Here is a 27,653-nt window from a genome sequence, read left to right as displayed (position 1 = left end):
TTTCCTGGCCACAAATGGAATTGCTTCCAGTACAGCTCCTATCATACAGAACAGTCTGTATGTGCCTATGTTCTTAATTTTTTTGTAGGTCATAAAAAAAATTAAAAAAAATCTACATTTTCTGATACTATCTAATTTGTGTCTTCCTCAGTTCCTTTATTATTTATTATTCAGCTCTATTATTGTATTATTTAACAGGATAAAGTGTCTTTGAATACAATTTTTGTGAAAGGTGCACTACTAAAGAAAGTTCTATTGTGTATCAAAATTAATGTCTCCTATTTTTATGGACAACAGCTCTGACTGATAACTTTCTACATTAAAATATTAAAGTTATTAAAACGACTTTATTTAATCTATGGAAGTATTTTGCTTAATGCATTTCAGTTCCTCATGCTTCATCTCTGTCAATGCATTGAGGTCAAGAAAAATTCAAATCTTTCCTCACTCATAGGATATCTCTTTCTGATTTTATGTTTCCAGTTGAATTTGTTCTTGGTCTTTCATTTTCCTAGTAGATACTAAAATTTGTGTCTTTGAATTATTTCTTTCCTTTGTTATTCTTTAGTGAAAGCTCTTCTCCCCCCCCTCCCCCTCTGCATTTCTGGTGAGTCATGCTTGGACTAAAAAAAAAAAGCAGTTTGGGCAGTTAATATATATATGTGCCACTATAATGGGCAGCATTAGAAAGAATAATAATTAAATAATTGTATTAATGCATACTTCTGTCAATAGGCCTATGAGTTCTGAACAACAATACCTAAACCACAGTTTGATTAAAAAAGACAATATATCCCAATAGATCAAAACAGTTGGGGAATAAAAATGAAAGCACAATAAGCAAATAAAAAAAGTCTCATAAAGAAAATAGTCCACTAACCACTCAGGGGTAAAATAGTGAGAATACTCTTTCATGTTCAGACTGGAAAGTCTTGCAAAGATTTATGTACTGAGGCCATTATTCTAACGCCTCTGCAGACATAGTTTCAGCTAACTGGCTTCAGCTGGAGTTGTTGTTCTGCGTCTTAATATAAACCAAAAGGGAACATGCATTAAATTTTAAGTTGCAACAATATTTGAAACTTCCTTTTTGTTCTGAGTCTTAATCTCATACAGAAAAGATTAAGAGAGTTTATGACACCAAGTTTTCTTTACAACGGAAGGAGTATGAGGACACATTGGCACTTCTGAGAATAAATTAGTAAAGGAAGTGATTTTAGAACAAGTTAATAAAATGTATTATAGCAAATGTTCTAATCCAAAATATATCTATCAAAGAGTTTCATCAATGGCTATTAAAACAGTTTAGCAGATAACCAGTAGTTCAGGAAATCTCTACAAAGGAAAGCTGGGAAGTTGTCTTGAAAAAGCATGTGCAGGGTGTAATTTTCTATGTATCATGACCTAAACTCTTTCCCATGGTATCCTTTAATAGTTACTCTGAAAGGACAGAGGTCTATATGGATCTGTGATCTTATCCAGCAGACCTGTACTTACAATGTCATATTTCCATACCTTTACTTATCCCTCCATAATTGTATCTATAAATTATAAATAATCAAACTTTTTTTTTAATTAGGTTGGCTGATTTGTAATATTCTTGAATGTCTATCCTTCGTGCTTGACAATTAGATCCTGAATGAATTCATCAGTAGATTATTAAATCAAGCTGCTTGAAATTAATGTGCTCTCTTCCTCTGTCTGCACTTCTCCCTCTACATTTTCTATGTCTTGTTGCACCATATCTTAACTCAAACCAGACACCTGGGAAGACACTTAGCCTTGTGTGCAGTCTGTTGGTTTAGATACTTTCTTCAAAGGCTGATGCAGAGGTAAAAAGACCACAAACCTCAAAAAAATCTCATGAAGTGTTCTATTTAATAGATTATTGTGATGCCAAGAACTGAAACTAAAGCGGATGTCTTTCAAAATGTCAAGTTTCCAAATGTATTATTAATTTGTTATATTCAGTCTCCACAATGAGAAGAAAGTGAGCTTCTATAGTAAATCGTATGAGGCATGTGTGGTACAGTCTCATGCTCTTATCTGTCATGTGACATATTACAAAAACCAGGAGATGGATAAACCATGAGTCATCATAGCTTAAGGCAGTATAAATAGAAAAGCTGTGCTTTCAGTGGAATAACTTTTCAAAAAGTGTGTGAAGGAGAGACAGGAGGATTATGTTCGAACACAGTGACAGAGCAGATGCAGATTGACGGGACTCAGAAAGGCAAAGCCAGATTCCTGAATCAGCCCATTCCCTCAATGTCAAAGGATGAACCTTAGTCTTAGTAGTATTTGAAACCACATTTTAGCTTAGTGGTGTATTTGCTTTTCAAGTACTCTCTTCTTATTATCAGAGTTAGATCTTTGTTTTGCTGAAATTAAAAAAAAAAAAAAAGTCTTTAATTGTTTCTTAAAGTGAACTCTGAAGATCATAAATGTGTAATGGATTTATTTCCTTGAATATAATAAATTCAGACATGTAAGAAGACTAATTTTAATTGGTTTTGCCTGTAAAAGTAATTAAGTTATTCTGAAGGGATATACTGTTATACGTTAATATAACAGTATAAGGGGTAAAGTCTTCAATGAGTGAACACCTCCCTGATGAAGGAACAAGCCCTGGGGTGACAACCCATGACTTCATGTAATCACCTGTTGTCTGAATAAATGATTTTCTGCTCAGGATTATTCATATTTTTTAGAGATAAACAAAATATTTCAAAGGGTTTAGGACCTCCAAGGTCCTTCAAGGCATTTACATGCAAGAGCACATGCTGACTCTTCAATAGGCTTGGTTATGAGATATATGTGGAGTCGCTCTATTCAAACAAGACAGAGGCAAACCATGACAGGCCCAGCCACAAAACTTCAGTTTCTTAAATATGATTAGTTTTCAAAATTTAAATTCCATGGTATTATGAAATACCTCCTTAGATCTTTGTTATTAAATTAACCCTAAAATGTTTTTAGATGTTTAAGTTTCATATCAGAACACATTTTCATTTGGTCCACAGTGCTTTAGAATAAACAGTAACTATGATGTTTTTTTGATGTGCTTTTTATAATGCTAAAGGTGGCTCTGGTTAGACCTCATATTTGAGTGCTATGATTAGTTCTGGGGTGGAGAAACTGACTGCCCGAAGATATCCTTTTGACCTCTTTACATACAAGTAAATAGAGGTGTGTCATTTGCTGGCAGTCTTAGTGGAGCCAAGAATAAAATTGATGAATCTTCTTTCTTGAGTGTTAACCTGTATCACACTAATTTAAACATGATACAAGTCTGATGACATATCAAAACCATTTGGCATTAGCTGCTGAATATTTTCAGTCAGCTGTAGATGTTTTAAAGAAGAAAATAACAGCAGTTTATTAAAAATTGAGATGGATTTCATAGATAAGGATTATTGTTTAGACTTTTCATTACGTTCCTCAAACTGTTCTTTGAAGCACTGTTTCCTCTCTGTCTGCCAGATATACCCCTTGAAATTAAGTATAACAAGCAAGAAACCTCACACAGTCCTGATAAAAGTCTTGAAGGCTGCTATCCTGAAGTTTCTTTTTTTCAGTTCTTTCTTTTAACCTTCAAAGTTTTATACAGCAGTCCTAAATGCTTAAGACAGAAACAGTATGGCTCCTATACACTTAATGTTTTCCGTTTCTTGTGGATCACCCCAGGGTTTTCCAAATCTTCTGTCATCTCAAGTCATAAAATATAGCTTTCTCTTCCTTTACATATGGATCACAAATGTGACCACTAGAAAAACAGATATGTATTGAATCTTTCACTCAAGGATCCATTACACTCTGAAGTAATCTGGCAATGGCATACTTGGATCACTAAAGTACTATTTTTCATAGTGTTGAAAAAGCTTTTCTATTTTCTATTCCCTCATATATTTGTAATTTGTATAGTTAATTAGTTGAATATGTTTCCAAGTTCCCCAGTTAATTCTTGCAAATGAATTCCTCTATTAGCAGCTCAATGTAATTTTGCACATTTTTTCATGTAGCTGAATCACTTGTCAGCTGTAAAACACAGGTGGCATGTACAAAGAAAAATCTTTTATACCATGACAAATTAGATTGCCTGTTCAATGGCAGATGTGTACATCATATTACATGCTTCTAAGTTAGCAGTATCTACTAGCAGTATGAAACGGCTAGCTTATTGCAAATAGCTATTTTAAAAAAAAAGAAAAAAGAAAAAAATAAAAAAACCCTAATTATTATATTTTACAAAGTGGTTATACACTACAATTACTTTTTTTTCTAGAACCTAGTATTTTCTAAGTATCTTGGAGGTCAAAGGAGCTGTACAATTTTAGTATGAGCTGGAATCCATTGAATAATGTCTGAGTCCACTAATGAGAGGTTATGAACATTATTATTTCTAAGTGCAACCAGCTGTTTGAAATGAGTACTTAGTGTGCCTTAAATATTATGATCTCCTTTAGTTTTGCAATATCTCAAGTATAAAAAAGTCTAGATGCATTATTTGAAAGGGGATTTGAAAACTTCTGATACTCAGTCAGTGACACGCCAGTAACTGCTCTCATTTTGCCAAAATCCACCTCTGATTTTGAAGTTTCTGCTCATCCTGTGCATGGTGAAAATGTCAGTGGCATTGTAAAATATATTAGGATTTTCCATTAGAAAATTTTCAGAAATATAATGGCTTTTGATTTTTCTTGACTACCGGCTTATGTGATAAGGATTTTCTGACAGGTAAGTTCCTTTGTCTAGGTTCAGTAAATGCCTTTGAAAATAATTTGCAAAATTTATTCTTTACACTTCTATTTTAAATTGTATAGTTTAAAAAATTCAAAATTATTTCAATATGCAGTTAGACATTCATGCTACCTTCACAGAAATATTAAAGCAATTTGTAAAGGAGACCTTCTGAATCCTTGTAAACCTAAGGCAGACCACTGGGAAAAAGTGAGAAAATGTTATTGGATCTCATGCTGCCTGTAAAAGATTTTACTTCAAATATTTTTATTTTGTTATGAGCATTTCTAATAAGTTTCCATAGTACTGGATGCCCTATTCACCTTAGGTGCTTTGATTCACATCTGCTTGTAAGAACACACAGTCATTTTCCAACCAAAACTGATTATGACTTGATCTAACCAGTCACCCAAGAGGAAAAGAACTAAGCAAGGCTGAGTCTACATGGACACCTGAATTCTTCCTTGAACTCTCTGAAGTCCCATAATTTGACTTGCATTCATGTACAAAGTGTCCAACTCATGTAGAAATTGAAATCTGTAGTTGAAAATCTGCCATATGTATGTAATAAGTAACCACGACACTTGTCAAGAGCCAAAGTACTCCCTTTTCAACCTGTGTGCATGTGAAAGTCAGTGTTGGAATCCAAAATTCTGGGCAAAACTGCATATTCTGCCAACTCTTACGTTCCTCACCACCTTTTTAAAGTATCCAAGGAAAGGCTGCATAAGTCAGAGCGTAGCCACAGTGCCTTTAGGCTGAGGAAGGAAGTAGTAGTACTGGTGTTTTGCTGCTCTGATCAGTTTTTCACTTACTCGCTACTATCTCCTCCCTTCTGTTGGTATAAGCATTTATAATGTTACAAAACAGAAAAGATTTGGGGAAACAACCTGAATTAAAATTATCTTGATGAATAAAAAATAATAATAATAAAAAAGTGTTCAGAAAGGATGTTTGTGGTAGCACACAGAGAGCAGGAGTGAGAATTACACAGATTGTTTGACCGTAACACTGATTTGTGCTAATTTAAAATGGGAACACCATGTTTTAAATGTAGTTTCAGGAAGTAGTAAGAAAATTAAAGTTATCATTAGGGTAGGCATTAATTTCCTGTTCCATAGATGAGACAACACTGTTGACTCAAGACCATGATAATAACAAGGTCAAAAATTAGTGTAAGTACCTCAAAACCACCTGCCATATGGACAAACCTAACTTGAGAAAACCAAACCAGAAAACCCCAACTAAACGTAAAACATTACTTTTAATCAAAATTGATACAAGCTGCAGCCCTCTACCACGAAGCAGCACAAATAAGCTGATGAACTATGATAAATGTGATGACCAGTTATACTAATTTGATGCCCAGAGAGAAAGTGGGTGAGGCAGTCCAAGCCTTTGAACACGAAAAAGAAAGATTTGTAAAGATTTTTATTGATCAGACTTTTCATTTTCAGGCAAAGGTTAATTCCAAAATAATGGGCATTATTCATCTCCACTGGCAGCTGTATGTTTCTTTGAATAGCATTCCAAATTCCAAGCTCCAGTGCTTTTAGGCTTTCTCCTTAGGTAGCCCAGCATGCACATTGACTTTTCTTAGGGTTTTTTTCACCTATTGGTACATACAAATGTCAGAAAGCACAGGTCTAGTGTGTGAAAACAGAAATTATAGACCTTTTTGAAATAGGCTGGGTGAGGATCTCTGTGATGGGTACACTGATAATCTTTTCTGTGGCAAACCTTGTAGCTGGGTCTGCAGATATATTAATTGGTCTGAAAGGAGGTGCATATGAATCTTGTCTGCCAAAGGAAAGCAACTGTAATGTCACCAATATTTCCAAAGACTGTATTTGTAGGTTGCTCCACTGAGGACTAATTTTAACATTTAAGATGTCCCTAGCAATAATCCATATCTGAGCTAATATCAAAGTTGGAAGGCTTGGATTAAGTTGTCATTACTATCGCTTCTTCTGGGAGATGGCTTAGCCAAGTACAGTATCTACACTATTGTACCTTCAGGAATATTTTACCACAGCCTAATGAAACACATCATTGCTCTAAGAACATATTGTCTTTCCTGAACGGAAGTTAGGTGCAGAAGATCCTGGTTATGTTATTACCAACATATGAACGTCAATGTAATGGTTTATTTGGATCCACCTTGAAAACATTATCCTGCACAAGCAAGTGTACAGATACTGAGGAAACAGTAGTGCGGGGCTTACCAGGAAAAATTTTCTGGATCATATGTTGCTTTCTGACTTTAACAGCTTGATTCTGTTCTTCAACTCCTGCTCTTACCTTTAGGGCCTAATCCAAAGCCTACTGAAACCTCTAGAAATACGTGTTATTAATCAAAAGCATGCTGTGGATCAAGTTCTTACTTGAAATTTGTGTGAGATTTTACTGATATGGGACATATAGTTGATTAGCATGCATTTTATCCTACTTTTCATCTAACTTACACAGCAAGTAATACAAGGTGCAGTAAAAAGCCTACCACATTTTTTTTTCAACTGTTCATGGTGCTGTGGGTAAACACCACCCAAAAATGTTGCTGCTAAATTCTTTATTTGTAGATCAGTTAAAAAAAAATGTATGTCACTGGCAGAAAATAACTACCATTGCAGTTACTTTTCTTGATTAATATTTCCAGCTTGTTTTCTACTGTCCTCTTTATCTATAACTTATACACCATATATTCTCTGACACATTTAACTACGCAGCTACAAATCACAATGTATTTGTATAAAGAAGACAGTATGAAAATTCAAATGAGCTATTTATAAATAACCAACCTGGCATTAGCACATGAAGGCTGCACAAGTTATCTTTTAAACCTATCAGCAATAATATGTTGTAACAAAATACTTTCTCAACAACAAGCAAAATAATGTCTTGGTCACAGAAAAACAAACCAACCCAACCCAAAAGCCAAACCAAAATTAAAAAGAAAAAAGAAAGAAATGGAATTATATACCGTATGTGTAATCTCAAAGTAAGTCTCTTGAGGGTTCATTGGAAAAAAAAAGTACTTCACAGGGGCAGACCAAGTAATTTGGCAGAGCTTTCAAACATCACCAAGCATATCTTACTGAACGAATCAGAAACTTCTTGGTGTGTTACTATATGACATGGAGAGTATAGCACCTTATGAATAGTCCAAGAGGTATAGTAAAAATTTGAGGTACACCACATGAACTTAACTTCTTAGAAATTCTTAATAGAGAAAACTGAAATGCTTATATTTTTTTTTCTGCAGAAATTACAGGATCAGATCAACCTTTTAGCACATTATGTTGATCATTTCTACAATAAGATGTTTGATTAAAATTTTGGAATAACATACTATTTTCTTCAATACCTTTGCAATTTAAAGTAACCTAATACTGTAAATTTCCTTTCAGCTTTTTATATTTAAAACAGTTGTATTTTTTTATACACACTGTTTTCCACTTAGCTGTTCTGCAATGAAAGTAAGACACCAGTTATGGTTACAGATGTAACCAATTCATAGCACACAGGTGGTCTATAATAAGTAAACACTTATTTGAAACTTAGCTTATGGAAAGGGTATCTGAAGCCTGAAAATATGAAAAAAGGAAGTGCAAATATGTGGCTCCCCAGAAAGCTTCTGTTGTTAATAGGAAAGGTAGTCGAGGAATTGTTTTATAATCAGACCTCAGATATGGACCATTCATGGCAGTGTAAGCCATTGTCATCTTTCTTGACATTTGAAACGTACAGCATTTATGCTATCCAGCTCTTTCCCCAACTTTCTAAATCAATTTGCTCTCACAAATTCCTGTAAAACTGAAACAACTGAAATACTGCTTGAGAACACCTGTTTGTCTCCAAGTTTTGGACTTTTCTAAGTGGAGAGGAAGTGCCTAACACTGTGGAATTTTCCACTTTCCTTGAAAAAAATGAAAATAATAGGGATTTATTTTTGACCATGAAAAGGCTGTCTCAATTATAAACTTACAGTATTTGTATCACCTTACTATTTCACCTGCTTTTTTTCAACAAATACTGACACCTGCCAAATGTCTGACAGCTTCAGAGACTGGCTGATATGAAATCTCTGCTGTCATCGCTAAAAACAAGCATTTCTAATTTTTATTATCTTTTGTAACCAAGTGACTTAAGATTATATGTCAAACATGGTTTCTGTAGCCATTTTCTGGTTTGCAATGTTACTCAGACCTTTTAAAGCAAATTTTGTAGGAAAATGTGTAAGATAGGTAGCTGGGCATTGTATTACAGTAAGATTTTGTATTTTCATTTTTAGTACAAAGAGCAAGATATAGATCATTTACTAGTTTGAAAAGGCAAGTCTTTCAAACAGTGTAGGTGGAATAATTCCTACACAGCTCATTGATTTTTCATTATTTAGTTTTGATATTACTGCAACAAATTGAGCTATGTTCATATGTAAAGATAAATTAATGTTCTGCAGAGTTTTGGGACACTTTTGGACATATATACCCTGGCAGCTTTTCTCCCGCTCAGAGGGCTTTAGTGAATCAGAATGAATGCAACAGGATCTAGGAAGAAATATGTTTAATGAACTGCATCAGAAAAACAGAAGATAAAATGCTGTAATGTAATGCCCACAGAACTACTTGCATAAAGTGCATGATAGAGATTACCTTTACCAGTGTCGTGGTTTAACCCCAGCTAGACAGCTTGTTCACCCACTCCCCTCCTCTTCTTGCCCTCCCCCTACTCCTGGAGGGACTGAGAGGAGAATCAGAAAGAATGCAGCTCCCACGGGTTGAGATAAGAACAGTTTAATAACTAAGGTATAACACAAATCACTACTGCTACCACCAATAATAGTAACAATAAAGGAAATAACAAGGGAAAAGAATACAACACCTCATCACCAGCCGACCGATAACTCGCCCCCCCAGCCTGACCAAGCACCGACAGATACCTCCTCCAACCCTGCAGTCCCCTAGCCCTTCCGGGTAACTCCCAGTTACATCCTGGGAATGACGTGCTGTGGTATGGAACACCACTTTGGTCAGTTTGGGTCAGGTGTTCTGTCTCTGCTTCCTCCCGGCTTCCCCTCCTCCCTGGCAGAGCATGAGGCTCACAGAGTCCTTGGCCAAACCAAAACCTCATTTTTATCAGCTCTGCTCCCAGCCCGAAAGTCAAAACACAGCACTGCACCAGCTACTAAGAAAGAGAAAAATGACTGCTACTGCTAAACCCAGGACAACCAGATATTGGAACTTTTCCCATAGTGATTGAAGCAATATTTGTGGAGCTAGCCATGGGACTCTATTAATCTGGAGAGAAGCCCCAAACAGAGAAATTTGAAACACATTAAAGAAGAGGTGCTATCTTGTATCCTAAGAAACTAATTTTCTGCATGCAGGAGTGTCCTAATTTCAGCTGGGATAGAGTTAACTTTCTTCCTAGTAGCTGGTGCAGTGCTGTGTTTTTGCCTTTAGTCTGAGAATAATGCTGATAACACACTGATGTTTTTAGTTGTTGCTAAGTAGCACTTTGGTCAAGATCTTTTTCAGTCTCTCATGCTCTGCCAGTGAGAAAGGGCACAAGAAGCTGGGAGAAAATAGAGACAGGACACCTGACCCAAACTAGCCAAAGGGGTATTCCATACTACAGCACATCATGCCCAGTACATAAACTGGGAGGATTTACCCCTAAGGGACTGATTGCTGCTTGGGCCAGGCTAGTTATTGGTCAGTGGGTGGTGAGCAATTCTATTGTGCATCATTTATGTTTATTGTTCATTTTTATTTTCCACTTTTTAGCTTTATATTCTCTCCCCTTGTTATTTCCCTTATCATTAATAGTAGTAGTAGTATATTATACTTTATTTATTAAACTATTCTTATCTCAACCTACTAGTTTTTCATTCTTTTGATTCTCCTCCCCATCCTGCCTAGGGCAAGGGAAAAGGAGGTGGAGTGAGTGAACAACTGTGTGTTCTGAGTTACTGGCTGGCTTTAAACCATGACGAGGTGTTTTGCATGATTATGCAAATGCCCACGTGGTACGTGCATGTCTATGTAAGTGTACCTGAATCATAGGTGGGTGCATTTTTCTATCAGTGCCTGAGTTTCTCCAAGTGTGTGAGAACATCTTCAGGAGTTACACATAGTTGTTCATCTGTAATTTCAGATTGCACACTGTCTTGTAGGCTGAGATGGACTTCAGAGTTAGACTTGAATTCATATGCTAGAATGTTTGCAGTCCACTTGAATAATGTCATTTTTTGTTAGGTATACGGTGATGTGAATTAAATGTTTGCAGTATCAAGACATCTTTTAATTTCCCCTTCATAGAATCCTAGAACAGTTGAAGTTGGAAGGAACCTCTGGATATAATCTGGTCCAGCCTCCTGATTAAGAGGTCACTTAGAGCCAGTTGCCCATCACTGTGGCCAGACAGCTTTTGAGTATCTCCAAGGTAGTATATCCCACAACTGCTCTGGGCTGCCTATGCCAGTACTGAGCCACCCTCACTGTTACAAAAAATGTTCCCTGATGTTTAGAGAGAGCCATCCATGTTTCAGTTTGCACCCATTGCCTCCTGTGCTGTCACTGAGCACTATGGAAAATGGTTTGGCTCCATCTTCTTTACACCCTCTTTTCAGATATTTGTTCACATTGAAGAGATTTCCCCCTGAGCCTTTTCTAGGCTGTAGAGTAAAAGTACTCTCAGTTTTTCCTAATAGGAGTGATGGTCCAATCCCTTAATCATCTTTATGCTCCTTTGCTTGACTCTCTCCGATATATGTCTTGCAATGAGGAGCCTAGAACTGAACGCAGCATACTCCAGATGTAGCCTTACCAGTGATGAGCAGAAAGGAAACATCACCTCACTCAACCCCCAGGTCTTTTTCAGTAAAGCAGCTTTCCAGCTGGGTGGCCCCCAGCATATATTTGCACATGGGACTGTTCCTCCCTAGATGCAGGATTTTGTAGTTCCTCTTATTGAACTTCATGAGGTTCCTGTCAGCCCATTTCTCCAGCCTGTTGTGGTCTCTATGGATGACAGCATATCCCTTTGGGACATCAGCCACTCCATCCATTTTTGCATCCTTAGCAAACTTGGTCTGATCCACCATCCAGATCATTAATGATGGTGTTACACAGGATTGGAACCATTATTGACCCCTGGGTTATACCGCTAGCTACTAGCCTCCATCTAGACCTTGCTACACTGATCACCACCTCATCACCCTCCAGATGGACAGTTTTAAATCTACCTCACTGTCCTCCCACCCAGCCCATATATCAACAGCTTCCCTATAAGGATCTTGTGGGGGACAGTATGAAATCCTTACTAATTTCAGCATTGAGGTGTATCAAGTTGGTTAAGTATGACTTCTGCTTTCTACAATAACTACTCCCAGTCACTATATTGTCCTTCTTCTGCCTAAGAAATGGTTTCCAGGATTAGTTGTTCCATCACCTTCCCAGGGATCAAGGTGAAGCTGACTGGTCTGTAGTCCCCTAGGTCCTTCTTCCTGCTCTTTTTTGAAAGTAGGAGTAACCATTGCTTTCAACTTGTTCGAAGAGCAAATTTCTTGAAAAGGGAAGAATGAATGGAAGGCTATAAGAAACAGTGTCTATCAATCAGTCACTTGAGCAAGACTGCTAAGGAGGGATGAACACAGGATTCAGATGCTTAATCATCTAGTGCTATTTTAGATGTGCTATGGTCTTATGCTTGTTATTTAGCAGCTTTGAAGGATCTGTGTCTCTTTTGGGTCATATGTCATATAAGCCAGTCCCACGCAATTATTCTAGGGTCAAAAATGGCATGAATTCCCTACAGTTAGGCCTTTGAAATGCTCTTCAGGTGTATTGCAACTTTCTTCCTCTCTGAACTTCCCAGATGATGTGAAGTTTCACTGCTTTACAGGCTGGACTACACATACAGATCATAAAAACGAACACATGGTAAGACATCCTCTTTTATGAGTTTTCTTCTATGAAAGAGCTTTTCTGTCAGTCACCTAGGAGTTTTTTCTCTGAATTATATGAAATATCAGATTTACAAATCTCTACAGTTTCTTAAAATTACTGTTCATCAAGTATTGTACCTTAAAGGCATATTTTCACTTTTCCAATATCATACTATATTCCAAAATATATGTATCAACTCCAGTGGTATTTCATTTGGATAATTGCATCTCTTTTAAGTCTTACCTTGACACGTATAGTATATGAATTTCTCTAGCAATTCTGTACTGCCAGTTTTGCTGACTAACAAATATGTTAGTTCACCATGAGTTGTTATGCTTTTGCTATTATTGATAACAATTTCATACACATTTCATGATGTTATTAAAAACTTCACAAAGTTCTTCATTGATGTTCACTTAAATTAGGTTTAAAATGATAATATGCTACCACTCTAGGCTTTAAAAATTTAAATGGCCTTACTAATTGTATTATGTGTTGAATTTATAGCAATTTATTTAAATACAGAAAATTGCTTAGTCAAAAAAACCCAACTCAAAACAACATGCAGAAAAGAAGAAAATATCCTAATTCAAGTTACCATTCTGTAAGAATGCCAGATTCATCTGAAGTTTCTTTATGTGGTTAAGGTACTTTGTACCTCTCTTATGCTTGAATAAAAGCCAGGGTAGAGAAGCAGAATTAAGAATGCTAAAATCAGTAATGTCTAAATGACCATCAGTTTGTAATCAACAATTTAGATCTTGACACATACCAAAAGTGACAGAGAAAAGCAGACGGTGCTGAAACATGCACATCAAAGTTATGTTCCAACAGCTCTAACAAGTGACACCAGACAGACTCCCATCAGTCAGGAATTCTCAGCAGAAGGTGCAAACACTGAATTCATCAAGTGATCATTATTTGCTAGCCAACCAAATGAAATTGTATCTTTTGTTTTTGGACATCACCTCACCTGATCTTTGAACCTAAAGCTGCTGTTGTTGTTAATAACACCTCTTTTTTTGTACTCTACTAATGGCCAATTGTAACAGAGCAATTTGTAGTGAAAACTCTACAAATATCCTGATGGAAATGACCCTTACCCCAAATAAACCCCAGACTAGTTTGAAATTAATTTAATCAGTGCATATCATAAGTAAAGGAGGAGGAGATATCTTGAATCTTACTATGAAGCAAAAAGTAATACATTATTTGAGCAGGTGAAAGGTAAAAGAAAAGTCACTTCAACATATAAACTTGTGAAAAATGGTTATTGAAGGAAAACATGAAAGGGGGTTTGCAAAGTTATGCAAGTTAAGCTCAAAATGAAAAAAAAAATGAATTGGAAAAAAAGCTTCTGATAAGAAAATTTCAGGGAGCTTGGTGAGGGTGCAGAAATCACCATAAACTCAATGTAAATGTTTTTAAAGTGAGAAAAATGTCTATAAAATGAGCCATCTGTGGCTTGACTTGATACCTTTGTGGACACTGCTTCTCTGGTGAGCATTTTTTCAGTCTTTGCTTTTGCAGTTCTTGCTGAATGTTTCTGTATAGGCATTTAAATTGTCTTGGAAGCTGAGGAGCTGTAGTTCATTAGCTGGTTCTGTACTATGTAAGTACATAAGAATAACATTTTTTTTTTTACGTCCAGATAAACCAAGTAGAGCATTTTAAACCACAGTAATAGGACTATGTTCTTCACCTTGACCACTGGCTGTTGGTTTGGCATTATTACAGTGTTGTTTTCCTATTACAATATGGGATGGAATCTACCTGGAGATACCTATTTCTTGGTTGTCTTCAATCTATTTTAGTTTGCCAGAGCAAATCAAGTCTGAAGCAGCAGCCAGACTGAATGTGAAGATCAATGTCTCGGCAATATAGCAGGTTTCCCAAAATCTATGGTGGCTATGGTGAATATGACTTTCTGCCTTTAATTTTCCTGAAATGTGTCCTAGACATGCTGTGGTGATGAGGTAGACCTGCTAGCTACGAAACAGCTTGGGTATTTGGGCATATGCAGAAATTAATGCATGTGTTTGGCAGGATTAGCACCTGGTAAAAATAGCTAATTGGAGATCTGAGGATGCTAGTGAAGTTATGTCATAGTTGCATTTTTCTTCTATTTCAGTGCCACAGTTGGGATGCAACAAATGTAATTTTCAGATATTAGTGTGTTCAGACAGGAAACAATTTCATTATGTCTTTTCTTTAAGTTTTGTATAATCAGAACAGATTTTTCGTTTAGCCAGAGACACCAAAATAAGCGACCATATTTTTTACCCATGCTTGTAATTACCCTAAGTTGATAAAGAATAGAAAGAATGGAAATTTGCAAATCATGCAGAAGATTTTACTCTGTGGAATATTGAGGGTCTGTATACATCCATTATTCCTGGATAAAGGCCTCTTTCTCAATCTCTAAGTCACGTGTAGATGATGTTGGAAGACTTCTATATGTTCAGTGATTTCTTGGCATCTTTACTGCTTTCACCAAGCTGTGTAACATCTAGAAATCCTGAAATTATCCACTCCTGTTACAGCTGAGTCTTAATCAGTTTATGCATCCAGGATGTACTGAGCCATTTATATATGTCCTGAAAATAAAAAGGATGTTATTTAACTATATATAAAACCAATCCAGTATTATGCTTGGAAAAAACCCTGAGAACTTTCTCTTACTATGTTATGGAAATTGCTTTGACTATTTTTAATAAATTCATATAATCCTTTTGCTATGTTCAATTTCTCAAAGACACTGAAGTTTGGTTTCAAACACCAAATGTGAGTTAACAACATAACAGGAGTATCTATATCTGTATGTATATAGACGTGTGCATGTTAGCGTATAGATTAACATGAAGAATAATGGCATTTTAGAGACGTTTATATACATCCTGCAGCTCCTGTTAACATAAAATGAAAAAAGTAAACCAGAATTACTTTTTGCAAATTCTTCCAAACTCTTTCTTCTTGCCACTCTTTATCTTTAAATTTCTTGTAAAATTAAATTTAAATTAAAGCATTTCAGTTCTCCTGAGATTAGGCTGTCTCCCTAGCTCTACAATAAATAAGTTCTTAGGACTTGATAGCAGCTGGAAGGGTGGTTAGGGGTAGTCTTAATCACCAGACAAAAATCCATCTCTTCCAGCTTTGATGCCTGTGGGTAACTGGGAGCTATTTAGTTTGCATTAAATTTTCATAATTTATTACTGTCTTCTGTATTCCCTTTCCTTGTACAGCTTTTGCTTCTGTTTTCCTCCCAGATTTTATGTAGGTATTACTTACAGCCTTTTACTTATGAGTCCAGCCATATTCGGAAGTTGCAGACAAACATAAAAAATCAGAATACTATTAATGATGGACAAACAACAGTGTAAAGTTTTTTGCAAGCTGAGTTAAGAGCAAAATGGAAAATTGCAGCCTATACAATATAGATGAAGAAAATTAATGGGCTTTCCTAAGGAAAGATCTGAGACCTTCATCTAGATGGTCCTTTCTCATTGCTTGTAGAGAGATCAAGGGAGGGCACAGAGGGCAATATTCAGAATGACAGTATACACAGGAAGTAGTGGAGTTGTTAATGCCCCATTGGTTTACCACAGGTTAAAAAAATCAGTCTGGTATCTGCTTCAATAGCTCGTTTTACAAACACTGAGGCTGACAGACATCCACAGAAGTAAGCCAGTCTGTAGTCAGAGCTTGGCAGGGCATCACGGTACTGGAGTTGGAACTTTGAGTGGTTTGGTTTGGCTAAGTCATGCACCCCTTGATGATGAGGGAAGGATTATTTCTCTCCCTCAGCCCCAGGATGCCTTACATGCTATTGTGCTTTCAAGACTCATATTTACTAAAGACATGCTTATTATAATTTTTCAGATAGTGTGAAATTTATATTATGGCACATATCCTACTCTTCCGATGCTTATTTCCTAAACTAATTGTTTTGTTCTGCACAACCTATTGCTTCCTTCTTTTCATTTCTCTTTAAAACAAATAATACTGCCTTTAAAAGAGTGGCATTTTTGATCTGAAAAATAATTAACCTCATACGTGCTCTAGGGCTTAGAGGATAGCATACATTGTACATCTACAGATGGCTCTAATTTAGATTATCATACAACATACTGGGTTTGGACACCCTGCGCTATGTTACTGGCTCTGTAAAATTAAAAACCTTGTCTTTTGTGCTGGCACTGGTTATAGCAGTTATGATGGTCAGTGTTGAAAACATTCATGATAAAGGGGCAGAATACCTTTAAATTTACCAAAACTGTTATGGGCAAAGATTGCAGCTAAATTGTTCTTCGTTCCCTCCCCAGGGCAAAAGAAAGAGCTTCTTGCAGATGTGCAGGATCTGTACACAGGGATAGTCACAATAAACTCAGGACAAATTAATGTTAGCACGACATACAAAGGTTGCAAAAATACTACAAAAGCTAACACTACATCACTATTGTGCAGGAAAAGTTTGCATTTGCATCTCTTCAGGAGGTGGCAAACCTGCCGTTCTAATTTACATTCCTTCCCTATTCAGGTTTTTGGTGTAGTGTAGTCCCCTCTTATCATTGCACAGCGAATGCCAAGGCTAGAAATAATGACTGTGAACACTGGCACGCCTCAGAGAGGGGGAGTAAAGCACAGAAGACAATCAAAATAACTCTTGTATTTAGAGTTATGAAGGAAAAATTTTTTATATGGCACTGACTTCATTTGGTAGAAAATGAAAGAGAGACTGAGATCAGGTATAGATTTGACATCTGTGTTTGTATGATTATTTTAAATCAGCAAAAATAGTAAAAGTGAAGATTTTCTAAAGAATAAAACATTATTTTTTTTTTTACATCAGAATATTTAATTTTGGAGGTATAGAAGCATTCAAGCAACATTCAAGAATTGAAATACTTGGTATTTTAATTTTGTTTGCCCTTTTATGTATTTCAGACTTACGTGTGCCAATTAGAAAAGAAGACGTTTAGAAATCCCTAAAATAATGTAAGGACACCTTGAAAACAAATTTTCAGTGTTTTCTGAATTTGTTTTGTCAACTCCCTGAATACATTTCAGTTTTTCTCCTCTCTCCCCCCTTTCCAAAGGTTTCTTGATTTCAGTTAGAAAATACAGTCTGTCTTTGCTACTAATAGATTTTCTTTATTGATAGCAGGACTGAAATATCAGCAACATTAAAAAAATTAATCTTGTACACGAATATAGCAAAATATCTTTCACAAGCAAGCTGCCAAACACTTCATTCATTTTTACAGAACAATATTCAGAGCAGAAGTTTATCTTCACCCTCTTTGATTCAAACACAGTGAGAAACTGCCAGGTCCATCTAAACAGACTACCTAACTAGACACCAGTCACTAGTTCACAGCAAGGGCAGTAACACACTGTTCCTTAACAAGAAATGTACCTCAGCTTTTTCTTTCTGCTGATTTCATCCTGTGCCTGTTTGAATTCTATCTTTTACAGTCATGTAAATGCATTCTTTTTAAAAAAATCACATTAAATAATATCTGTTTACAGTGCCATCAAGCTGTTAGGAGTATGCAATTAGTCATGATTCACATTAAGACTAAAATATGCAGGTATTTGCAGTACAAACTAGCTGCTCCATATGCATAAGGGTCTTAGAAGTTCACCAAAATCATACATTTTTTAAATCTGTCAAAGTTACACAAGGATAAATAAACATTTCATAGAGAAAATAGTCTGATCAACATCTCTTTTGAAAAAATTCTATATGGTAAAATATAGCTTGGGAATAGCTCCCTGAGAAATCTTTGTATTTTCCTGAGAGCACAGTGAAGTTTCAAGAATTGCAAAATGGGATCTTTTCCCCTCCTCTGTTTTCATAATAAATGTTTTTCCCAGTGATAAACTGTTGCTTGCCTTTCTCCATATCAAAGACATACTGGTTTTCATTCACTAGGTAGTCCTACAAAAAAATCACAGACCTCCAGATTCTACTGTCCTGTTAGAGACCCAGGAGAGGCCTTTATTCTCCTTCTACATACCCTCAGCTTGCCACCAATTAAATATATGCCCTTCAGATGTATACATCCATCAGGGAAATATCTTTCAGCTTCTTAGACCAGACATAAAAATAAGGCTCCCTTATATATGGGCTCCCTCCCATATCAACATGAAGCCAAAACTGCAATTAAGCCTTGTCAGGTCCTACCTATCAAGCATCTGTTATTAAGCTTGGAATAAACAGGACTATTTTCTATTCACCTAGTAATTGCATACAGCAGTCAGAAAAAGCATTCAAACTATTAGATCAATTGCCTGCAGCTTGTCACCTGCTCAGAGTTTAAATGAGCACAGCTGTCTCAAAAGCATCCTGCAAAAATTCTGTTTATCTCTTTTTCTGATAAGCCACCATTCTTCTTTCCATTATTTTTTCCTCATGGTGGGACATGATTCATTCTATTCTTTTACTCTGGTCTTGGCAAAATTAGTCTGCAGTCTTTCTAGAAACTTGTGGAATCACTGAGGAAAGAGAGCTCAGTATTTTTATTTAGTTCTTGGTTTCTTGCCCTCCCTAACACATTCTATCCTTCTTTAGTTTATGCACTCAGACAAAATATTGTACAGTGGATAAACTGAGGCATGCACATAAGATCACACACAAGATGATGCTCTTTCTCTCCCATAATCTCATCTTCAGTTTTCCGCTGTGAACATTCTTCAGCATACCCCCACACCTAACAAAGCCTTTCTCAGTTTTGGTTTGGTTTCTTGTTTTGTGGGTTGGATTTTTCTTTTTCTTTTTTTTCTGTGGATTGTTTATTGATAAAGACTATTTCTCAATATATGTGATGTCTTCTGTTCACATTGTTTAAGTTAGACTAAAATGTAAGTGTAAGGGCTCCGGTTAATACCGATATACTCTCAGTATGTGTTAGATAGACACAAACTCAGACAATTTTGATAGATACAAACCCAGAGACAATTTTGAGAACAAAGGTAATGCTCAGGAAAACTTGAGACATTTCTCTCTTTTGAGCATCTGATCCATAAAAATGAATGAAGCACCCTTAAAGTACATCAGAGTTTTTCTGACGAGAGCAGGTATGTTCAGACTGTTCCTATGATCCTTATCTGAATTAACTACGGATCAGTCTAGAGGCGAATAGGAATTGCCCCTGTGTACAGATCTCCAGTCTTTGGATTAAATAGCGTTCATCTGTATTTTTCTGGCAGAGTTCTTGCTTTGTTGTACATAACATGGTGCAATACCACATGGAAGCTGTGATGCCCTCCAATTTTATGTAGTGACGGTGTGTTTCCTCAAAAGTGAAATGATTTGCAGCTTTTTGAAAGTGACTCATTAGAAAGTGTCTCAGTTCCAAAGGCAACATGATTGTGCATTGTGAAATGAGAGCTTTTGTTTCTTTACCATTACTGGGACTGTTTTATTCCTTCCTTTGCACTCAGTGGACTAGTGGAATTTGCCTGTGTCATATTTCATTCCAAAATTCTAAGTTTTCATTCAGTAAAAATGTGGTTCTAACACTTCCCTTTGTTATGCAAACCTCAAGAACACCAACTTATTTTAAGGAATTACATTTTCTCAAAATCTTCAACAATTAAACCCAGTATTTTTGATAAGTATAAAATATTTTTATGGGCATTACTGATCTCATCAACATTGATCTTGTCATTACAAAAATATGTAACTAGATGGAGGCCATAAAGATATACTGTTATTGTTGTAATGTATTTTGTTAGAAAAATAAGTAATAAAAGAACTAGTATGTTTGTCATTGCTGGTCTAAAAACAAATCATGAAAAAAATTATCCAACATTTTCTTGGTGCCACTAATATTAAAAAGAACCCATTCACACTGACATTTCCCAGATGTGTTTAACTTCTGCTTGTGTCAGTCTGTAGAATTTCTGAAGACAGTGTTGCAGCAGCATTTGAGAACTATAGCTGACTGTGAAAGTTATAGGCCATAGTCAGCTGTTGTAACTTTTGTTTTTCATTGAAAGCTAAGAATCTAACACTGCCTTAGGGACAGAAAGAAAGATGATTCTTTTGATGATTCCTTTCCTTATACTGTGGTCTTCATAGGATTTTTGCTTGCACTGAAGTTGCCTTTTGCATCTTCTCAGCAAAATCATATTTAAATGGCATCAGCTCCAGAAATCCTGATTCAATTTCAGTCACAGAACTACATTTCATAGTCTCTTTTTCTTCCTGTAGAATAACAGTAACATTACACTAAAATATCTATCTTTGTTTGTGGGAGACCTGGGGTCTCTGTCTCACAAAAAATATGGGATGGAGAATGCTGATTTCACATAATGTTTTTTCTTATGAAACAGCTGGATTGATGTTAGCATCACTCCTGCTGGGACCTTTGTAGGTCTGATTACCATAATTGTTGAAGTGAATCTGCTTGAAAAAAAGCCCGTCTATATCAGTACTCTCAGCCAGGCAAATGGATGTACTTTTCCTTATGGGACTACCTCAGGCATTTTGAGCAATTTTAAAGTGCAGATTTTGCTCACATGTCTGAATTCAATGGAACTTCATGGGTATAAGTGATCCCTGACTTTGACCCTTAAGTCTTTTTGGACATTATGCAATGTCTGTATTTTTGTGGAAAATGATACTATGGTTCCTACCATTTCCCTCACTAAGGTTTTTACATGTAAATAGAACATTTTAAAGAAAACTAACTGTAGATTTATGCTGCATATTGTCAGAGAAATTTCTCTGGTTTATACGTTATTGTTTTTTATTTCTTTTATACTTTATTGGTTTTGATTGATATAAAGGAAAATAGGTTTTAATCTTACTTTCCATATTTAAGAAAACAAACACAGAACACAGATGTATTTATTATAATTTCTTAAAGGTGCATATTTTTTACCTCAAATGGCACAAAATGTTAGGAAATCATAGCAGGTTTCTGGCACAATCTAATCCTTGTGATAGGAAGCATATTTTCATGTAAACACCAGATACCTTGGATGTGCTTTTTTTTTTTTTTTCTGGTATTTCTAGTTGAAATAGAATTCTATGTGGTTAGATACAGCTTTCCCAAGTAAACAAATCATTAAAATTTTAAATAGTACTTTGAGCCTTTGTTGAATTCCATCAATTGTGTGATAAGTCCCTGTCCTAAATGAAAAGATAGGCAAGCAAAGTCCAGGGCATAAAATGGCATAATTGAAAAGAGGTGCTCTGCCTTGCTTAAAGAGGTAGGGACACAGAGGGCTGCAAAGATTTGTAATCAGTCAATATGTTTTTCATGTACCTATGATAAGCTTTTCATCCTGTTTCTCTTTCCAGACATATCAGGTTAAAAAGCATTTTATACCTCTGCTTTGGCGTGTATCAGATGCATACTAGGTTATTCTTACCTGCAAAGCTGGAAGCCCTTCTGAAAATGCTCCATGCTCTGAGGTAGCGATTGCTTTCAATCTCTCCTGCTCATAAGACAATCTTCCAAAATTACTCTTTCTAAACTTAAATTCTCATCATGCTTTGGAGATGTGTGTCTCCTTTCCTGAAATATCATTTTTCACAGAAGTGAATCTGTGGCTGAAAAGTAAAATAATACTAACAAAGAGAGAAACCTTACACAACTGCCTGAACTAAAGAATGAATATGAGGCGGATGTTTAGAAATCTACCTGCAGAAATTACAAAAACAAATGTTTAGTCAGATGTTGGAAATGGCATATGTAAATGGTGTAGCTAAAGGAATTAACAGTAAATCTGTGGAGGATTTGCAGATGAGGAACTGCAAATGTCCTACAAATTAGCAGAAGAGAAAAACGGGGTGATTCTTCTGCCTGTCACCTCTGACAGTGGCTTGGTGCTGCTCCTGATGCATGACCACGGAAGTATCTAGGGAGCCACACCATGATGATTAAAGTTGGTATCTCCTCTCTTTCTTCTTTGTCCATCTGCAAGCAGGTGCCACAGGGTCATATTTCCCCCTTACCCTCCCATTAAAAACATGGAGGAATAGACATTATGTTTTTTTAAAGCTATATCACACTGGAGACAATGATCTCCTGCAGAAGGAGAATGTATTTTTTGCTAAAATAGCAATAACTCACATAATACAGTGTCTTAAACTGAAAGAGAAATGAGCAGAAACCTATACAGAGCATCAAAAAAAAAAAAAAACCAGAGAAAACTTTACAAGCAGTCTGGTAACCTGCTTGCCAGATTACCTGCTTTTATATGAATAGAAAGTCAACTGGACGTGAAATGTAAAGACAGGACTTTGGAGACACAGTTCATGTCTTTAAATAATGCTGCAGTGAAACTGGCTCAAGTACGATTCTCAAGTATGAATATATTAAGTAATCAGTCACAAGGACCTGTGTGACTAATATTGTCTCCTATAAAATTTAGAAACATAAAGCTGACCTGTAGTGAAATGTGATGAAGTGGGGATTTCTTGGAACTTCATTTTGCCCCTGGATAGACCAGGAGAGGACAGGAAATTAGATGTCTCTGAAATAAAAAAGAAAACTAACTTCATAATCATGGCCATAAAAGTCTCTGTCATATCTATTCTCTGCATATTAAAGGAACTTCTGATAAATAAAAAAAGGAAAGAGAAAGAGAAAGGAAAGGAAAAAAAATAATATTTTCTAATAGGTTTTCTAAATATTAACCTGCAGAAGAGAGGTAGGGGTAACACTGACTAGGAAAGATGAAAGACCAAATGATTACCAGAAGTGTCATGGACTGTTGCTCATGACTATGACAAATAACCTCAGACTTCTACTGAAAGACCTAATAGGGTTATTTCTTTTAATAAATTACTTCTTGAGCTGACAAGTGTGGTTTTGATTATATCCTTAGTTTAGGTTCTGCTAGATATGCAAATATACCCACATTTTCAAAGGAGTTGAAACTTATGTCCCAGTATGGTGATTCTTAACTTTAATTTGTTACTAAAAGTAATATTAAAATACCTTATTAATAAAATAAAATATTTTAAAATGGTATAATCTAGTGGGCATTTAACCTACTACTTCTTGACTTACAAACGCAGGCAAAATAGTATTTGCTTTCTGTTTCTGGAAACTGAGATTAGAAACACCTAAATGATATCGTATCTCTTACAGCATTTTTTTGTCTAATATTTAAAAGGCAAATTAAACCAAAACAAAACAGAAGCTGTAGGGGAAGAGCTTTCATGGGGAAGGAGGGGAAATAGGATGGAAAAATTGGCTCTTGGTAGTGGGAGCTTCTGGAGTATGGTAGTTACCCCTTTCCACCCGAAAAGTTGCTGCACTTCATCACTATAAGTTTAGGTGAATAGTGCTTTTGTAGTGTTTTAGGATCCAAAAGGTAAAAGCAGTATAAAATTGCATTTCATTCAGTTCCATCTACAGAAAAAATAATGACCAGAGGAAATACCAGATAAGAATCTCTCCTCCCCCTAAGAATCCCTCTGTTTTTTATTTAAATAAACACAGTTTGATGAATTTATTTTGAGCATTACTCACTTTTACAGAAAGACACTTGTTCCAGCACTTTTCAGTAGGTGTCCAGTCTGACATTTCTGTATAGTGTCTCCCAGGAATAGTAAAATCTCTTCCACGCCTGCTGGCTCCATTATCTACCATACTTTTCCCCTCCATTTGGAATCATTACCTTGAGTGACTCACAAGGTCTTAATAACACTGAAAGTTAAGAATGCTTGTATTAAAATGTAGTGACCCTCAACTCCTCTGTTTGGCAAAGTGACAGGAATAACGGTTACATGGAAAGCATTATTACTTATTTGCATCTCCTGCTTGTTCAGATTTTATCTAAAGCCTGAAATGTTGAAGGCCAAACCTTTCCTTGGTTCACATCCTCTCTGACAATGGCAGTCCACTTGAGCATGAAAAGTAGTCTTGTTCAAATCAGAATCAAATTCAGTAGGACTTTACAGCAAACACTGAACACCTGATCAGTGGAGTATTGCATCAAAGCAGGTGCTATGTGGCATCAGGCATGCTGGCCAGGGACAAATATCGCATTGACATGGTACGTACATCTTCCGTACAGAAGCAGTGAGGGTTAGATACAGCTTGCTGATATGCAGCAGATTGGCATAGGTGCACCTTATTGCGCAACACTAATACAGTTCCCTGAATCCCTCAGTTGGGGAATCTGTTTATGCCACATGTCATTGAAACAAAGGTGAGGATCAGTTAGTTACCTGTCTCCTTAATGCATCTTGTGCATCAGAAAGAGTAAAGTGCTAGCTGCAGATGAATAGAGATAGAATGATGTTTTCTTTCTTAACAGATTAACATCCTGATGATGTTAAGAAAGTTTAATACAATATGCATATATTGTACTGGTTTTAAATTCCAATAAACACAGTGTTATATTGATTGACAACTTTCTCTAAGTATTTTATTCAAATTTACTGCAGGTTTAATATTGTGGAGTGTCCTTAAATTAGAAGCATTTACTTGGCTTGTAGTGAAAATTAACTACTTTCTAAAATAACTTGATATTGCAGAAATTAGGATTCTGAGACTAGAGAAAATGAGTATATGCAAAAGAGATTTTTCTCATCTAGATCATCAATATGGAGTTGTTTTGCAAGCTGTAGTGTATAGTAATAACCAATCTCCAGAGCTTTACCTTGTTTAAACTGGTCTCCTGCTAGAGGGCGTGGGCTGAATTTGTGAAGAACATTAGGTGAATAACACAGTATATTTTTATGGCAAATGCATTTTTTAGTTTCTATGGCCTATATTGCATATAACTCTTTGGTGCTGACTTATGGGCCTTGACAACACACATCAGGCTGTTTAAATCATTACAGTGTTATTTTTCTTCCCCTGAGGAATTATAAAGGGAGCCCTGCTAACGTGTTGGCTCCCCTCTGCCCTCCTTTCTCCCTTTGTTGTATGAAACCTTAAATATGTAGATGGGATTTCTGAAACTTGGCTGGCTTCAGGGCAGCTTGGGGACCGATTTGGTTGAGCTGCCCAAAGTCCATAAATTCAAGACAATTGGATGGAAACAGGAAGCAAGTTCAAGGTTAGAAAGCAGGGTGAAAAAAGCCTAATGATTTGACTGTCTGAGGCTTCCAGGAGGAATGTTTTCCCCCTTGGTCATAAAAAGTGAGGGAAAGCATGACACCTCAATGTTATGGCTACTAAAACAAAATGAGAAAGGGGTAACTCAAATTTGGGAATATAGCATGAGTTGAATTGTATATTGTTGTAGTGGAGGCTCAGTGGAGACATCTCTCCTGGCAAGACATGGGGCAGAGTTTTTGTATCACCATAATGTTATTCATAACTGTAAGGGCAGCCCAATCCTTACAGTAAGACTAGGAAAACTGAAGAAAACTGTGGATAATGACAGCTTCAGAAGGCAGTGAGACAAAAAAGGAAAATCCAGAGTCACATAAAATGAAGATTCAGAACTTCCCTGAAAAGCAGAAACACCAGAAAACCTACAGGTTTAAAAGCATTGGAGAAGGAAATCCTCTAGACAATAAAAATATCCCCAAATTCCCAAACATATTACCTGCACTATAAAAACAATACAACTATATGTAATATTGTTGCTTTTATAAATTATAAGCTTAAGTTTATTGACAAATTTTATGTGAAAAAATGACATTTGGAAGCTTTAATTTTCTATGCATTTGAGTCTATTATCGCTATTGGTGATAAAAGAATTTCAATCAGAGGGTCATTGTACTGGCTACCAAATGGACAGGACACAAGAATAGACAACTGTTCTCCAGAGACATCTCTTCAATCTGATTCACTTCAGAATATTTTTCCCTCTGTCTGGAGTAGGTTAAAATAGAAAAAGACCTATAAACTTTGAAAAAATTTATAATTTTAAAAGTTTTGTCTTGTTCCTCAGGGTTTAAATTAGAGAGGTATGAACTCTTCTTGACAGAATTCAAAAAGATAGTATGGAAGACAGATATTTTGTGCTTGCTTCTTTAATTTTCCTTTAGGCTACTGAGGGCAGTATTCTAAGTATATTCTGAATTGTTTTTTCCCTTTTGTGTTCTCTGTTTTGCTTCCCCCTCCCCCTTCTTTTTCACCTGTGTTGCTCTGTAACTTTTGCTAAATATTATCAGCTTCTGCGAGATTTCTTAGAGACAGAGTTAAATGACATTTTTGTCAAATTTTCCTAAGGAGAGGCAAAATAATAAAATTCAGTGGCTCCAGATGTCTGTGATTTTTCAGATATAAGAAGTCTTCATTTCCTTCTGTGACAAACTTGGACCAGCACTCTGTAAAGGGCAACCTCCTGTTCAGAGAGACTTTCTCCTACTGTTTGAAAGGTCTTATTTGCCTGATGAATGAAACCATTAATTGCAGTTTTTGTCTAGATTAGTTCATCTGGTGGGTTATCCTTAAATGTTGGAGATAAGATGCAAGTTGAACTTAACACTGTGAGAAGTGCCAAGTTTGAATTTCATAGTATTCACAACTTCAGCAGCCTGTGCCATTGAAGAGACATGTAATTTTGTGTCTTTATGTCGATGATTTTAAAGTGTGTTATCAAGTGAAAGTTTATTGAAGAAATTTAAAAGGAGCTCAGATGTAAGGGAAAGATCACTTTATGGCAATGCTACTTGAAGACTTCAAACGGCATTCTGGTTTCAAAGGAGCTGAATGGACATTTTAAAAACTTCCTTTCTTTCCTCAACATGGAAGCCTTTGGGAAATGGAAGCAGTAAAATACTAAAAACCCTTGAAATTATCAGGGGAACTACTTTTGCAGATAATTTTATTATATAATTTTATTTTTTCTTATTTAATTTACAGTGTATATGCAACTGAGATTATTTATCCAGTGCTTTCCCTCATTTTTGTATTCACACATTGAATATGACTTTCCGGTTTCATATATGTAAATCCATACTCAAATGCACTATGGTTGATGAAACCAGTTTAAATGAAATCACTTCCTTACATAAACATTCTTATCAATACTAGA

The sequence above is a fragment of the Neopsephotus bourkii genome, unplaced genomic scaffold, assembly GCF_033783945.1.
Source record: "Neopsephotus bourkii isolate Nb327-2 ecotype Australia unplaced genomic scaffold, CSIRO-AGI_Nbou_v1 NB_1493, whole genome shotgun sequence".
Classification (NCBI taxonomy): Eukaryota; Metazoa; Chordata; class Aves; order Psittaciformes; family Psittacidae; genus Neopsephotus; species Neopsephotus bourkii.
This window is presented reverse-complemented; position numbering follows the sequence as displayed.